This window comes from Pelophylax lessonae, assembly GCF_965119305.1.
Source record: "Pelophylax lessonae genome assembly, chromosome: 9".
Taxonomy (NCBI): Eukaryota; Metazoa; Chordata; class Amphibia; order Anura; family Ranidae; genus Pelophylax; species Pelophylax lessonae.
In genome coordinates, this window is record NC_138776.1 from 62,984,795 (window position 1) to 63,001,543 (window position 16,749).

Genomic DNA, 16,749 nt, shown 5'->3' on the forward strand with positions numbered 1-16,749 from the left:
GCACAGATGCCAACCAATGATCTCCCTGCAAGTAAGAGAGGTGGAACCGTCAACACTGCTGGGAGGTACTAGAGATGTGGGGGATGAGGAGAGTGGTGCAGAGGTCAGAGCCACGGAGGGTGAGATGTGGACAGCCAGTAAAAGATAGCTGAACTCTGCACTGAATCCCACACTTGGTATGTAACTCACCCCTAAACACCCGTGAAACTGCACTCTGTAAATAGCGCAGCCCTGAACTCTGTACATTGTACATAGCGCATCTTTGAATTCCACACAATGCACTCTTGGTATTTTTTGCCCCTTTAGGTCTATTGTCATTTAGATTAACCTAGGAGGGAAAGATGTGTAACTACAGCTCTGGTAATAGGCATTTGGATAAGATTTTTTTTTTTTAAATGTAAAAACATAGTTGCAAAATCTCATAGAACTTAATGAACTTATCTTTTTAAATATTAAGAAATTCAAAATGGCAAAGTAACTAATTTTTATAACCTTAATTATTTCTAAAAGGCTAAAAAAAAGGAACTGTGGGTAAAGGCCATAAACACATAATCTAAGTAGTTTATATGCTAGCTCATGCTCCTAAAGCAATTACTTTTACGTGTCCAGCTGACCCCACCCTGGCCTAGCAGACCTACAGAGATTAAAAACAGCACAAAGCCTTTCTCTTGTATAATAATACAGGACACACAGAGACCCTCGCCAGAAATTAACTTTCTTCATCATTTTCTAGTTCACAAGTTCACAGACATATTCTCATGTTGCTAACCCCATTGAAAGAAAATTGAAATTGATATTTTAACTGGTCTTCCAATAGAGCCTGAAAATGATGTTGTTCAGTGAAGCACAACAAGAAAAACCTCTCAAGATTCCTGGAAAGAGGCATGTAAATTACAAACCAAAGCTTAAAAATCAAGGACGGAGCTGTTATACTGAAGCAGGTTCTGCCCAAATGATGATCATTGGATAGATTTATCTATTTATAATTGTAAAGTCTATCTGTGGAAAACCTTATACTATGGTGAAGGTGATAAAAATGAGATTTTTGACTTACCGTAAAATCCATTTCATGTTCATTGACGGACACAGCTCTTCATCTTCATGATCGTAGGGTTATACTGCCCCCTACAGGAGTAGGACACTAGGAAGAGAAAAAAGCTTGGGCACACCTATGGGGCAGTCCCTGGGGGTATACTCCCACTTCCTGCTATAGGAATTCAGTTTTATACCAAGCAGTGTCAGAAGAAAAAAAAAAAACAACTTGAAATAGGGGCGGGTGCTGTGTCTGTCAATGAACATCGGAGAAATGGATTTTACGGTAAGTCAAACATTTTTTCTTTCGTTAATTGACAGACACAGCTCTTCATCTTCATGACCGTAGGGACGTCCCAAAGTAGTGTCAAACATGAGGGGTGGGAACATCAGAAAATAAACTTCCCCAAGGCTAAACATAGCCAACCTGGTAACTTGGTGCTCAACTGTTAACAACTGGAGCTCACCTGAAAAAAACACCCTAAAAGAGGACAACACATCCACTTTATAAACTATGTGAATGTGTGCACAGACGACCTGGTAGAAGCCTTGCAAACCTGCACCACTGATGCCTGATGACGGAAGGCCCAGGAGGCACTAAGCGCCCGAGTAGAGTGCACCCTGACAGGGAAAGGAAGAATCCATCCGTTAATAGAATAAGCCTGAACCACAATCTGTCCGATCCATCTGGCAATGGTAGCAGCAGGAGCAGCCAGCCCCATGCGAGGTCCATCCGTGAGGACAAATAGTGAGTCTGACTTCCTAAACGACTCCATAGCTGCCAGGGACACCCTCTCTGCCCGAACCACATCCAGAGAATGCAAAGCAACTTCCTTAGGATGCTTAGCTTGGGACACAGGGTGGGCAACACAATGTCTTCATTCAAATGAAAATCGGTAACGACCTTTGGAAGGAACAGCGGACATGGCCGAAGAACCACCTAATCCCTGTGAACCACTAGATAAGGAGAATGACAAGACAGCGCTGCCACTTCAGATACCCTGCGCACAGAAGTAATAGCCACCAATAAGGCCACCTTCTGGGACAAGGTACGTTGAAAGAAAACCACCAAGGCCAAGACCTGGCCCTTGATGGTACTCAAGGTCAGACGCTGCTCAACCCCTCATTGGAGGAAAGCCATGATCCAAGTCACCGAAATGGAGCGAGGGTGAATCTTTAGGGATTCAAGTACGATAGTAAATCTTCCTAGAACTATATTTTCTAGCTTTCAAAAGCATAGGAATCACAGATTTAGACAGCCCTCTATCTTTCAGCACCTGGCTTTCAACAGCCAGGCCGTCAAAGCCTGTGACTGTAAAGCAGGATGGAAGATCGGTCCTTGGGACAGCAGATCTTCCCTGAGAGGAGGTCTCCAAGGAGCATCGGCGACCAGCCATACCAGATGGGCATACCAAGAATGGCGAGGCCAATCTGGAACCACTAGTATGACCGGAATCCCTCTGCCTTGATCCTGTGCAGGAGCCTCGGCAGAAGCTTGAGAGGAGATAAGGCGTAAATAAGATGATACTGACTCTAGGGAGCCACTAGGGCATCTGTGGCATCAGCTAGAGGATCCTGAGATTGTGCCACAAACCTCTGTACTATCCTGTTGAGGTGAGAGGTGAAAATCTCTTGGAGATGAGATTATTCTTGTGAACACTTTAATTTGTTATAGAACTATTGTGAGATGTTATGTGTTTATACTTATAATAATGTGTATTGTACAGTACTTTGTATTCAGGGTTGTAGGTGCTAAATAGTCTGGTCACCTAGGGTGGGTTAAGTGCCTAGTTAATTAGCTAATGTTAATTATATCACTGTCGGCTATTAGCTGCTAGAGAGGGAGTAGCATACCATTTACAATACCTTGCAAAAGTATTCACTTTTTACCCATTTTGTTACATTACAGCCTTAAGTTCAATGTTTTGTTAATCTGAGTTTTATGTGATGGATCAGAACACAATAGTCTAAGTTGGTGAAGTGAAATGAGAAAAATATATACATAAAACTATTTTTTAGAAATAGAAAACAGAAATTTGGCATGTGCGTATGTATTCACCCCCTTTGTTATGAAGCCCATAAAAAGCTCTGGTTCAAACAATTACCTTCAGAAGTCACATAATTAGTGAAATGATGTCCACCTGTGTGCAATCTAAGTGTCACATGATCTGTCATTACATATACACACCTTTTTTGAAAGCCCCAGAGGCTGCAACACCTAAGCAAGAGAGCAAGAGACACCACTAACCGAACACTGCCATGAAGAACAAGGAACTCTCCAAACAAGTAAGGGACAATGTTGTTGAGAAGTACAAGTCAAGGTTAGGTTATAAAAAAAAAAAAAAAATCTTGAATGATCCCCAGGAGCACCATCAAATCTATCATAACCAAATGGAAAGAACATGGCACAACAGCAAACCTGCCAAGAGAAGGCTGCCCACCAAAACTCATGAACCGGGCAAGGAGGGTATTAATCAGAGAGGCAGCACAGAGACCAAAGGTAACCCTGGAGGAGCTGCAGAGTTCCACAGCAGAGACTGGAGTATCTGTACATAGGAGGACAATAAGCCGTACGCTCCATAGAGTTGGGCTTTATGGCAGAGTGGCCAGGAGAAAGCCATTACTTTCAGCAAAAAACAAAATGGCACATTTTGAGCTTGTAAAAAGGCATGTGGGAGACTCCCAAAATGTATGGTGGAAGGTGCTCTGGTCTGATGCGACTAAAATTTAACTTTTTGGCCATCAACGAAAACGCTATGTCTGGTGCAAACCCAACACATCATATCACCCATAGAACACCATTCCCACAGTGAAACATGGTGGTGGCAGCATCATGCTGTGGGGATGTTTTTCAGCAGCCAGGTCTGGGAAACTGGTCAGAGTTGAGGGAAAGATGGATGGTGCTAAATACAGGGATATTCTTGAGCAAAACCTGTACCACTCTGTGCATAATTTGAGGCTAGGATGGAGGTTCACCTTCCAGCAGGACAATGACCCCAAACACACTGCTAAAGCAACACTTGAGTGGTTTAAGGTGAAACATGTAAATGTGTTGGAATGGCCTAGTCAAAGCCCAGACCTCAATCCAATAAAAAATCTGGGGTCAGACTTAACCACTTTACCACTAGAGCATTTTGCTGTCTTACGTCTGGGCCACTTTTTGTGATTCGGCGCTGTGCGACTTTAACTGACAATTGCGCGGTCATGCGATGCCGCACCCAAACGAAATTTATGTCCTTTTTTTCCCACAAACAGAGCTTTCTTTTGGTGGTGTTTGATCACCTGTGCGATTTTTACTTTTTGTGCTATAAACAAAAAAAGAGCGTTTATTTTGAAAAAATAACAATATTTTTAACATTTTTTTATATGAAATTCCCCCCAAAAAAGATGTAAAAAACAATTTTTTTTTTAAATTTTTGGCCAATTTGTTTTCTGCTACCTATGTTTGGTAAAAAAAAAAATCGCAATAAGCGTATTTTGATTGGTTTGCGCAAAAGTTATTGCGTTTACTAACTAAGGGAAAGATTTCTGTCATTTTTGGTGTTTTTTTTTTTAACGAGTAATGGCAGCGATCTGCGATTTTTTTTGCGGGACTGCAACATTGCAGCGGACAGATCGGACCCTTGACTGACATTTTTGACACTTTTGGGGGTACCAGTGACATTACTGCAGTAATCAGTGCTATATATATGCACTGTTACTGTAAAAATGACACTGGCAGGGAAGGGGTTAATTTTATTGGAGAGGGAGGGGTTAATGTATGCCTGGTGCTTACTAACGTGTGGGGGGGGAGGTGACTGAGTGAGCCAGGGACAGATCGGATGTTCAGCTATGCTGAACACTCTGATCTGTCACTCCCTGTCACTTAGGAGATCCGCCCGCTCTGTTTACACAGGCGGGCGGATCTCCAAACTGGATTCCCCGACGATCGGGCAGAGCAGCGGCGATCGCCGCCGCTCCTCCCCTGGCCCGACTCCCTCTGTGAATGAGAACAGCGGGAGCGCGCCTCCGGCGGTGCGCGAGCACCGCCTACAGCGGGAGGAGTCTAGCGACGTAGGTCTACGTCGCTAGACGATAACGAGCCACTGTGCCGCAGTAGCAGCACAGTGGCTAGTGGTAAAGAGGTTAAAGATTGCTGTTCACAAGCGCAAACCATCCTTGAAGGAGGTTGAGCAGTTTTGCAAGAATGGGCAAAAATCCCAGTGGTAAGATGTGGCAAGCTCAGAGACTTATCCAAAGCAACTTGCAGCTGTGATTGCCGCAAAAGGTGGCTCTACAAAGTATTGACTTTAGGGGGGGGTGAATAGTTATGCACATTGACTTTTTCTGTTATTTGGTCCTATTTGTTGTTTGCTTCACAATAAAAAATAAAAAAAATCTTCAAAGTTGTGGGCATGTTTTGTAAATGAAATGATGCAAATCCTCAAACAATCCATGTTAATTCCAAGTTATGAGGCATGTTTTTCCTTAGTTATGGTAATTATATTCCTGTATACAGTTGCCTTTGCATACGATAATGTGATCAGCCTCACCTGATTGTGTAGTATATAAATTCTGTCTGAATTTTCAATAAACAGTTCCAGTTCTTATACAAGCTATTGTCAGCTAGTCTTGTATGCTATGCAATATTCAGCTATAATATCTGGTTCCTATGTCCAGACTGGACATAGGAAGCTATATCTTGACAGAAGCACATAAGAAGCTGGACAATTCCCTCACACTTTTCATTAAAAAAATGTATTGAAACAAAAGAAGTAGGGTAATCATCTTTACAGGTCTTCTATGAGGCAACGGCCCACAGTTCAGAATCATTCAATGAAATCAATACATATGAAAGAAGGCTGAAGTGTCACAATAACCAAAACATTTCCTTTTAGTTTCAATAAAGATAGAAATGGGTAGAACCTTTTTCAGTGTCCACTATGGTGAAATTTCCCCAAACTTCCTGCTTAGTTAAAAGGTATAAGAAATAAGTAAACATTCTCTAACAGGAACACATATCAATAAAAGCTAATTCTTTTGTGACTGCCAAGAGCATAAACCATGGGTTACACAGGCAACTAAATATCCATTCTTGTTTCTATTCTTTTTTTTTTAAATTTGTTTATTGTTTTCCAAAAAAAATAGAGCATACAAATATATTTCACACAATAAAACATCAATTTTCAGTAGTGTAACTTCTCCCTTCCCTTATTTTTTCCCTCATTTTGCCCCCCCCCCCCCCATTATCTATACTAGTTTTCTCTCTTTCTCCACTTCATCTGGTGTATTCTCTCGTTGTCTTAAACTCCCTCCAGTTTTCCCACATATCACCCCATTCCTCTGTATCATCTTCTTCCCAATCTCTCAAATATTCCAATGTTCTTATTCTCTCGACTCTTTGTACCCAATCTCCCGTGGTCGGGGCCTCTTCCTTTTGCCAAAATAATGAAAGTAGCCCTTTTGCTGCATTCATCAGATGGGGTATTAATGTTGTTTTATATTACCTAACGGAATTTATAATACCGTGGAATAGGCAGTACCAAGGATCTTCTTGGATTTCTATTTTCGTGATTCTTTTAATTAGGTCCAGGATTTCCTTCCAGTACTTTTTAATTTTTGGGCAGTCCCACCATAAATGCGCCATTGTACCTACTTCTGAGCAACCCCTCCAGCAGTTTTTTGATTTTTCTTTTTGATAATTATGAGCTTTGTCGGGGGTAATGTACCATCTTGCAATGCATTTGTAATTCATTTCAGCTGTGTTTATGTCTACTGTAGAGCTGTGTATTAATTTTAAACTTTTTCCCAAGTGGAAGTCTCTATTTCGTGTGCCCAAATCCCTCTCCCATTTGTCGATGAATGGCAGGACCGCCGGTCCTGTCAAGTCTACCAAGATTTTATATATGTTTGATATTTTGTTTTCATATTTCTCTGAGGAGCAGATCTGCTCAAAAGGGAGCAAATCATCTCCCCTTCTCAGCGGTCTTGGCAGGGAAGTCACAAAGTGCCTCAACTGGCAGTACCGCCACTCATCGATTCTCCAATCTTTTATTTTTTGTTTTAATACCTCATATGTGTATATTTGCACATTATCCATAATATCCCTGAAATGTGCATCCTCGTCTCCTATCCACTTCCCTCCCATTTTTTCTTGTCCTGGTGGAAAATATTTGGTGTCTTTTAAGGGAATTAACGGTGAGTTGTATTGCCATTTGTTTCTTTTGTGAGTTAAATCCCAAATTTTAAGTGCTTGAATTGTGATCGGATGTGTATTGAAATTCAAATTCCTATATTGTGCAGGTATCCATATCATTTTTCCTAAGTGAGTGTGATTGATTGTGCATTCTATTTTTACCCAGTTTTTCTCGCTTTTTGTTTTCCACCATTCCATCACGCGTGAGAGAATAGTTGCATCGTAATATTTAATAAGTCTGGTACTGCTAGACCCCCTTGATTTTTGCCCTTAATTAATACTGCATGTTGTATTCTGGGTTTACATCTTTTCCAGATAAATCTAGTTATTAAGGATTTCAAAGTTCTGAAATATATTTGTGGGATCGAGATAGGTAACATTTGAAATTTGTAGGTTATTTTTGGTAGGATTGCCATTTTTATTATGTTTATTCTCCCTATCCATGATAATGGCTTATGTGATATCCTGTTAAACTCTTTTTTAATTTAATTTAATAGCGGAATATAATTTTCTTTATACAGTCCTTCAGGCTTTTTTGTTAGGATAATTCCTAAATATTTTAGTCCTAGTTTTTTCCAGGTGAAGGGGAATTCTAGTTTTAATTTTTCTTCTTCTTGTTTTTTTATATTGATAGTTAATATCTCTGATTTGGTGGGGTTAATTTTTAAATTAGATAATTTTCCATATTTTTTTAAACTTTCTAATACATTTGGTAGGGTTATCCTCGGTCTGGAGATGTACAGCAACAGATCGGCAAACTTATGCTCCACATCTCCCACCTCTATTCCTTTCACATCTGGGTTCTTACTAATTGTCGCTAATAAGGGTTCCAATGAAAGAACAAACAATAGTAGGGACAACGGGCATCCCTGCCTTGTTCCGTTAGACATCTCAAACGGCTCAGAGTGGACCCCGTTTACTTTCAACCTGGCAGTGGGCTGGCCATAGAGTGTTTTTATCCATGCCATCATTTTTCTTCCTATTCCCAGTTCCTCCAAGGTTCCTATCATGAAATCCCAGCTGACTCTGTCGAATGCTACTTGTTTCTATTCTAACTCAGCAATATTTATTTTTACACAGCACTCACACAGGTGTATGCTGTAGTAAGCCCATGTCAAAGAGGCCTTGGGATTTCTCCTTTCAGGTTTTTACTGTCCTCTATGAATCCACTAAGGAGATATCCCCTTGCTTTCAGTCCTTGCAACACCCGTACAAGAAATGGGTCATTATCGAGAAAGGAAGGCACAGACAACCTCCCTAACACCTTCCTACTACTAAATACAGTTTAGTTTTTATGTGTGTCCCTGTTGGATGATTACCAATCACCCTCTGTCCTGACAAAAAGGGAGGGCAAATCTTTACAAAATGAACACAGATCGCAATAAAAAAACTCTAACTTCCCCACTCTATCCAGTTTTGGCTGGATCCCACCAGGAAACAAGATCATTCTAAAGTATATATGTATTTGCTGAGCTAACCAATCAAAGCTATATAGGTATGTGTGGCTGATGTGCCTCTGATGACTCCATAGTGATGAAACCCATTGGGCATGGTTTGGAGTGATAATGGAGAGTACTACCTGTGGGCTTGCTGGGCTGAACAAGCAGTCAGACAGACACTCACACAAGCAGCAGCGCCACTGTGTTTGGAAAGTAATACATGTGGTTTCTTCCTTTCATGTGAGTGAAATTCATATTTGCTTTTACCATTAAAAAAATAATACCATAATTACTGTTCTCCGTCTTCCTTGAGCATTGGTAAACTCCCAAACTACCTGAAGGCCCTGCTTTTACTGGATTGATTATGTGGAGTACCTGGTGATCATGATCTAGTTGGCTATACATAGATCTTGGCTTCTAATAGCAGCCTGGGAGGTGATTTTTACAAATGAGAAATATGATCTTGGTCGTGGGGGTCATATACATGAGGTGAGAATGTGCCCAAGAGGAGAACAAAGGTGAAGGCTTTTCTGCTACTTCACACTTCTCACTGGACACAGTTTTTTTATGTGGACTTTGTCATGGAGTAGCACAGTTTCTTTATTTATACTTTTTTTATATAAACTTTTGTTATTTGCTTTATATTTGCATAGTGATTCACGCTGCACCCTTTTGTAGATCACATTGCATTTATTTGATTAATTGAATGTCATTTGAACATTGGGTTTTTCACATACCTATTTATGATTGTTTAGCCCAGCAAATACGTTTGCATTCATTTTGGGGTGAAAGTTTATCACTTTTTTTTACTTGCAGCTTAATTGTTAACATTTACATTTTCTGGTAGTTAGAAGACTGCGAGCCCGCCAATTAGAATCTCCTTACCTTTCACATTCTGCAGGGATGCATAAGAGAGAAAAGAAGAAAGATAACTGTATTAGAAGCCATACTGGTGCTATAACTTATTGTAACGCCACCAATGTTCAGTTCTCTTATCAGTTACAATGAGAGGCAAAAGATCCACTTAAGCCTGTTACACACTGAGTTTTTTTTTTTTTTCAACCCAGCGGGCTTAACAAAAAGAAACTGAAGAGCACAGGAGGAGCCGCTTTACTAACAATCCGATGTTAGTACAACAATCTCCCCTGCTGTGCTATTGTGTTCGGACAGGGAGATGGCCCTCCCTCAGAACACACCAGTCAGTGCTGACCAGATGGTAAAGTCAGGTGATCGGCCAGCTTCTGTCAGACTGATTGCCATACACACAGGCCTAAGTATTGACCAGCTTCAAATGAACCAGCCAACGCCACCCTACATTCAGCCTGTGAGTACTAGGCTTTAGTCTTACTGTGATCCTTATCATAACACTTTTATTCCCCCACCTAAATAGTCCCCACTTAGGAACACATAGTAGAGAAAACAGAAAGAAAATGTAAAATAAGAGCCCCTTTTCATCAGTTTTTTGCAGATAACATATAGTAGTAGTGTGTTATGTTATTCAGAATGGGCTATCACACAATCTGTGCTTGATTAGCTGCAGTAAAGGGCAGAAGAGACATTAGGGGTCTATTATACCCCTGATGTCTTCATAAAGAAAACATGATCCCTGCCCATGCTAACACATAGGGGGCTTGTTGGCCCTTAGAATAACATTAGGTGCAAGCTCACATTTGAACAGTACACAGATGAATTTGGGACTGTGTACTATTTGATTTGGACTATGTACTATCTGATATATATGTATTTGCTTTCTTGATACTTTCATAATATTTCTTTATATATAGAATGTTCACTTGTGAAAGATGTCCGTCAGTCTCCTGAAGAAGCCATTTTGAAGATGGTGAAACATGTAGAGCAGACATATTCAAGTGCTTTCTTGTGCTTTTATATATTTTAAAAGTATTGTCCTTGTAACTAATTTCTGTTTGAATAAAGTATATTTGTATTTTATGGAAAATGAAGTTTTTCTCCATCATATATATTTATTGGCACCTTAAAAGTCCCACTTCCACAGCCATTTGTCTTTTATCTGATATAGCAGTGCACATGACTAACTAACTTGCACTGCTACTTTCAAACAACAGGATGTGAAGGGGAGAAGGAGAGGTTCAGGAGCTCACAGGTGACATTACAAGAAGGGAGAAAAACGCAGTAAGAAACGAATTATTGAAAAACAGATTGCAGGGTCATTAGATATGTGAATGGATGTGTAAGGATTATTTTTGGAGAATAGGAATATTGTTTGGTGTCACATTAATTTACTGCTGCGAACGTTCAATTGAGAGCAATAATTTTAGGACCATTATTGACTCTAAACTGATCAATTGTAAAGGCTTTTAAAATTTCACCAATGAACAATTTGAGTTCTGAAGTTTTTTGCCATTTCACAGACTCATCTTTAAGGCTTGACATGTTTTCTATCCATTTTCTTAAAGCAATCCCATCTTTTATATTTTACCAAACTGGCTATTAAAGCGGCGGCCAAACGTTTTGAGAATGCCACAAATAATACATTTTCACAAAGTTTGCTGCTTCTTTTTGTCAAATGTTAATATGGTATACTGAAGAAATTGACCAGCATTTCATTAGTGTCAAAGGCTTTTATTGACAATTACATGAAGTTTATGCAAAGAGTCAATATTTGCAGTGTTGACCCTTCTTTTTCAAGACCTCTGCAATTCGCCCTGGCATGCTGTCAATCAACTTCCGGGCCACATCATTAACTGATGGCAGCCCATTCTTGCATGATCAATGCTGGGGAGTTTTTCAGAATTCGTGGGTTTTTTTTTTTTGTTCACCGCCTCTTGAGGATTGACCATAAATTCTCAACAGGATTAAGGTCTGGGGAGTTTTCTGGCCATGGACCCAAACTTTCGATGTTTTATTCCCCAAGCTCCATCATGCTGTAAAAGGCATTGTTCGTTACCAAACTGTTTTATGGATGTTTGGGAGAAGTTGCTATTTGTACCTTTCATTGTTCATGGCTGTTTTCTTGTGAGTGAGCCCACTCCCTCGGCTGAGAAGCAACCCCACACATGAATGGTCTCAGGATGCTTTACTGTTGGTGTGACACAGGACTGATGGCAGCGCTTGCCTTTTCTTTTCCAGACAAGGTTTTTTCCTGATGCCCCAAACAATCGGAAAGGGGATTCATCAGAGAAAATGACTTTACCCCAGTCCAATCCATTTACCTTTTGCAGAATATCAGTCTGTCCCTGATGTTTTTCCTGGAGAGAAGTGACTTCTCTGCTGTCCTTCTTGGCACCAGGCCATCCTCCAAAAGTCTTCCCCTCACTGTGCATGCAGATGCACTCACACTTGCCTGCTGCCATTCATGAGCAAGCTCTGCACTGGTGGTGCCCCGATTCTGCAGCTGAATCAAATGTAGGAGACGGTCCTGGCGCTTGCTGGACTTTCTTGGACGCCTTAAAATCTTCTTCACAAATGCAGTGGAAATGCTTTTTATGGGATTAAGTACATTTTTATGGTAATGAGGAACTTTGCAATTAATTTCAATTCCTCTAATCACTCTTCATAACATTCTGGAGTATATGCAAATTGCCATCATAAAAACTGAGGCAGCAGACTTTGTGAAAATTAATATTTTTTGTGGCATTCTCAAAACTTTTGACCACGGCTGTATATTGTGTTTGTGTGTACGAAAATTTATTTTGGTGTATTTTTTTGTGAAAATATGCATTCGATAAACAGTTGCACAAGTATTGTGCATCATTAAAAAATACAACTGTCATAATTTTTTTCTATAGGTCTTTTTCTGGTTTTAGAAAATATATAATAATTGTTTTGGGGTTTAAAGTACATTTTTTAGTTAAGAGAACAGTTATCATGTCTGCAAAAAAATAAAAAAAATTCCCTGGTGGAAAAATGGGTAGTACACTTTAAGCCCTGAGAAAAAGGGACCCTAGAAACCCTAAAACACATTGAGGTTGATTTACTAAAGGCAAATATACTCTGCACTTTGAAGAGCACTGCACCTGAGGGGAAGCTCTGAAATGAGGGGAAGCTCTGCTGGTTTTTATCATCTAATTATGAACATCTAATCATGTACAAAGAAAAATGCAGTTTTTTATTTTCCTTGCATGTGACTGAGTATTCTTTGCAAAGTGAAGTTTTACCTTATTTTCTAAGCTCTGCAGAAAGTGCACTTGCAGTACACAGTATATTTGACTTTAGAAAATTAACCCTACTGGCTGCTTGTGACTTATTAAATAAAAATGAATGCACGTCACTCGGTTTCATATGTTACCTTGTGTCTTGGTCAAATGTGCAAAGTTACCCTGCATTACGGAAATGCACTGATATGAAAGAAGCCCTAATCCAGGCCATATGTGTAATAAACAACAAAAAAAATAAAAACAATCATAAATGTGATCACTCCAACAATCTTTTGGTGGAAGCAATCATTTGGCAAAAGAATAATAAAAAAAAAGTTTTGATCTGATGAAGTTTTCTAAGAACTTTTCATTGAAACTTTGGGGGAAGGTTCCACAATGTGCATTCTCCTACTCAAGAAAACACAGAAATCTAACACACGTCTTTGTATCAGTGAAAATGATGGCACTAACAGAAAAGTTACATTACTCAACCTAACTTCACTTATAATGTAAATCAACAGCTTAGACAAGGCAAGGGCATTTATATGTATAGGTCGCGGCATGCTGACATCATTCCCGGAAGTTATCTAAGGAGCGGATGCGCTTTGCTGTCCGGCCTGCGGCTTCTCATCCTTCGTGACTTTTAACTACTATGTTTGTAAGTGCTTTTTCTTTTATACAATAAATCTGTTAGAATTTATTACACTATTGGCTCTTTCTTTTCTACTCGGGCTGGTGCAATTCAATACCCTGGTACTGAGATCTACAGCAATACCTATAGATGCCATTTGGTCCCGGAGCTGTTTACCTATTGATGGGGAAGCGCAACAAGTGATCATACTGTGCATATCCTATATCATCTGGTAAGAGGCTTGCAGTGCTCTTGAGTGGCATATTTGGCTTCTTGATACATCTGGAATAACCGTGTTTTGCTCACTTTTAATCTATATTTGGTAAGAGGCTTCACAATTGGTGGTGGCTTTTCCTTTTCATCTTTTCTCCCATCACTGGGATATTCACTGGCTTCATTTTTTCATTTGGTAAGCTGCTGCACATTTGGTCAAGGATTTTTCACTTATTGGTGGCGGAATCTAATATAGTTGATTACTATATTATTTGTACGGTATCACACTATGGAGGTTTTTTTCTTTCATGTTTATTTATGACACCACTCGTTGAGGATCCTGACATATGAACTCCAATCTCCCTGGCCTGTGAATACACATATGAATCTTGCAGATTTTTAGTGGTCGTTTGGTAAGCGCATTTCCTAAGAGATCTTGGAGTTTGTTCATTCTTTCAACGTCATTTCAAGTTGACATTTTGGGACATTTGATTGTTTGGACATTTATTTGTTTAATCCACATCACTCAGCGCTACTTATTTTTCTATACATTATCTAAGGGTGTGGTCACACTTGAAGTCGCTGCTTCTTCTTATTATTATTTATTTTTTTTTCACCTTAGCGCGGTTATCACTCTTTATTTATTCTCCATTTATATGTATAAACATGTCGGCCTTGAAGTGTTTGCAATATAGGCCAGGGCCTTGAAAGACAAGATTTTAAATGTGTGTCAGACAGCCTTTGTTTAATCATGTTTCATCTGCCTTTTTTACATATCAGTCTTTAAGGAGAAAAACATGTATAGTTTCTAGGATGTATGGAACTCTGATGCCTTGAAGATTTGGGTTTACAGGGAATAAACCTGTACAGAATCAACACCTAACCATAAATGGAAATATACTGTGTATATATGCCCTGTTACTTAAAACCTCTTCATACTAGGGTTAAGGTGCTAATAATCATTAGATCAGCCGTTCCTAACCGTTGCACCCTAGAGGAACCCTTGAAATATATTTTGGGTCTCAGGGAACCTCTGCTAAAATTAATTAATCAGGGTTGAGTGGGAAAAAATGCCCCTTAAATTGGTGGTTACTGTAAAGAATTCCCATCACATAAATAGTAAAAAGATCATCGTTGTCATGCCGTTGACTGCCAGGTGGCCTTGGGCTTGCAGGGACCATCAACCAGCCACAGTTCAAGGAATCCTTAGCAACCTCTGGAGGAACCCTTGTTGAGAATAGCTGCATTAAATACAGTAATCTTTGCTGGAGCCTGCAGAAACCAGGATACATACTGGTAAAAATGAAGTCAGCAAATGTCTGGGAGAGAACTTGGGTGAGGAAGTCTGCTGGCCACTCAATTTTCCACAGAAATACCAGTGATTTCAGGAGGACTGCAAAGTATATATATATGTAAATACTTGTTCAGTAGGATCCTCTATATGCCAATCTGTAAGAAGAAAGGCAGTTTGGTGGTCAGACAGTGCATACACATCTAATGTTTCTGGCCTGCTCACGTGAAGCTGTATATCTGGACAGAAAAATGCAGTAAGCCCTTGCAATACTTGCACATTTCCTGAGGTTTTGTCTCTTTAAAAAAAAGCTGCAAGTACAGAAAAAAACTTTTTGATCTTGCTAGAAATATAGTGACCTCCTAACTTCCTGCAGTGAGCTGGCAATGCTGCTTCTGATGCAATAAATCCCGAGCACTGTTGTCCCTGGCGTTCTCCTCAACTAGACTACAGAAAATCTCCTACTCTCCTCATATCCATAACTTCAAAAGGATATGTGCCGTAGTCCAGCTGGGAAGAACCCAGGCACGCCTGACAACACTCATTGGAATTTAGGTGCACAGGCTGAGATGTCAGCTCCATACAGGAAGTTATGTGCTCTTTGGATTTCTGGCAGGACTACCAGGTATTTTTCTGTAATTCTAGAAGATTTAGGCGTCATGTACTCTATATCTGTCAAACGCCTGTTTAAGGGTGTTTCATGTTTGCTTTTTTTCTGTCCCAAGATGCCCCTCTATGTTAGCCTATATGTCCATGCACACATAGGCGTTTACAGGCATTTAGAGGCAGGGGTGTTTAGGGGCAGAAATCTGAACGCACCAAAATCGTGATCCAGGGAGAAAAGCATTTGGCCAGAAAAAAATCCTGATGCGCCTAAACACATGGAAACGCTAAGAGCTTGAGCATTCATTTCAATGGCCAGAATAAATTAATATTCTGGCCAATTAAATGAATGATGGCCCAAACGCTTGGCATGCCTGAACATGTCTACATGTGCCTGTATGTTTTTAAACAGTTCTTTTCTCCTTTCAGGGGAAAGATGTTCAGAAGAGCATAATGTAAATGAGACCTTAAAGCGGAGTTCCACCCAAAAGTGGAACTTCCGCTTTAGGTAGTTCTAACCCCCTGACATGCCACATTTGGCATGTCATTTTTTGGGGGGGGGTACCTAGTTTTGACAGGTACCCGCTCCCACTTCCGCTCGGAGTGCCGCTGCGCCCTGAGCGGAAGTTCTCCTCTCCCCCTCCCTCCCTGCAATCTTCTGGGACATGTCAGAGGTCCCAAAAGATTGCCGGCCAATCAAGACGCGTAGCACAACTCGCGCATGTGCAGTGCGTACCCGGCTGTGAAGCCGCAAACTGTCACAGCCGGGTGCCCACACCAGTGATGCCGGCGCCGGAGAGCAGAGAGGGAGAAGAGCGAGGCTTCGGTCGTCCGCATCGCTGGACCGTTGGACAGGTGAGTGTGTTAGGCTGGTACTCCGCTTTAAATACACAAAGCGAGGGGAAATACACAGTAAGTATATTTCAGAAACGTACTGAATATTTTTAATTGCACTTTGCCAAGACATACACTTTAAAGTACAGTGACTTCTGTAGTTACGTGCTGTAACCCGTTTATTTAGGCCAATGCTGAGGAGTGGAGGCACACCACCACTTTTTTTGTGTTATTATATTAAAGTCATGTTAGATGAGTAAACCTGTGATAGGTTGCTATAGGTTACTGCACTTTGCACACTTATACAAAGTATAACTAAAGACAAAATGTAATTTTTAGTTTTGAACACAGTGGAGAGGGATTAGACTACCTGTAAGTTTTTTTATTGCTTTCCTTCCCCCATTAGTGAGAGTCAG

General features: G+C 40.3%; 1 protein-coding gene across 1 annotated transcript in view; it reads right to left on the reverse strand.

The window, feature by feature from the left end:
* The window catches only part of ADAM12 (ADAM metallopeptidase domain 12), a 1,097,024-nt gene that overhangs the window by 256,849 nt on the left and 823,426 nt on the right, over window positions 1–16,749 (reverse strand). The window lies entirely within an intron of this gene.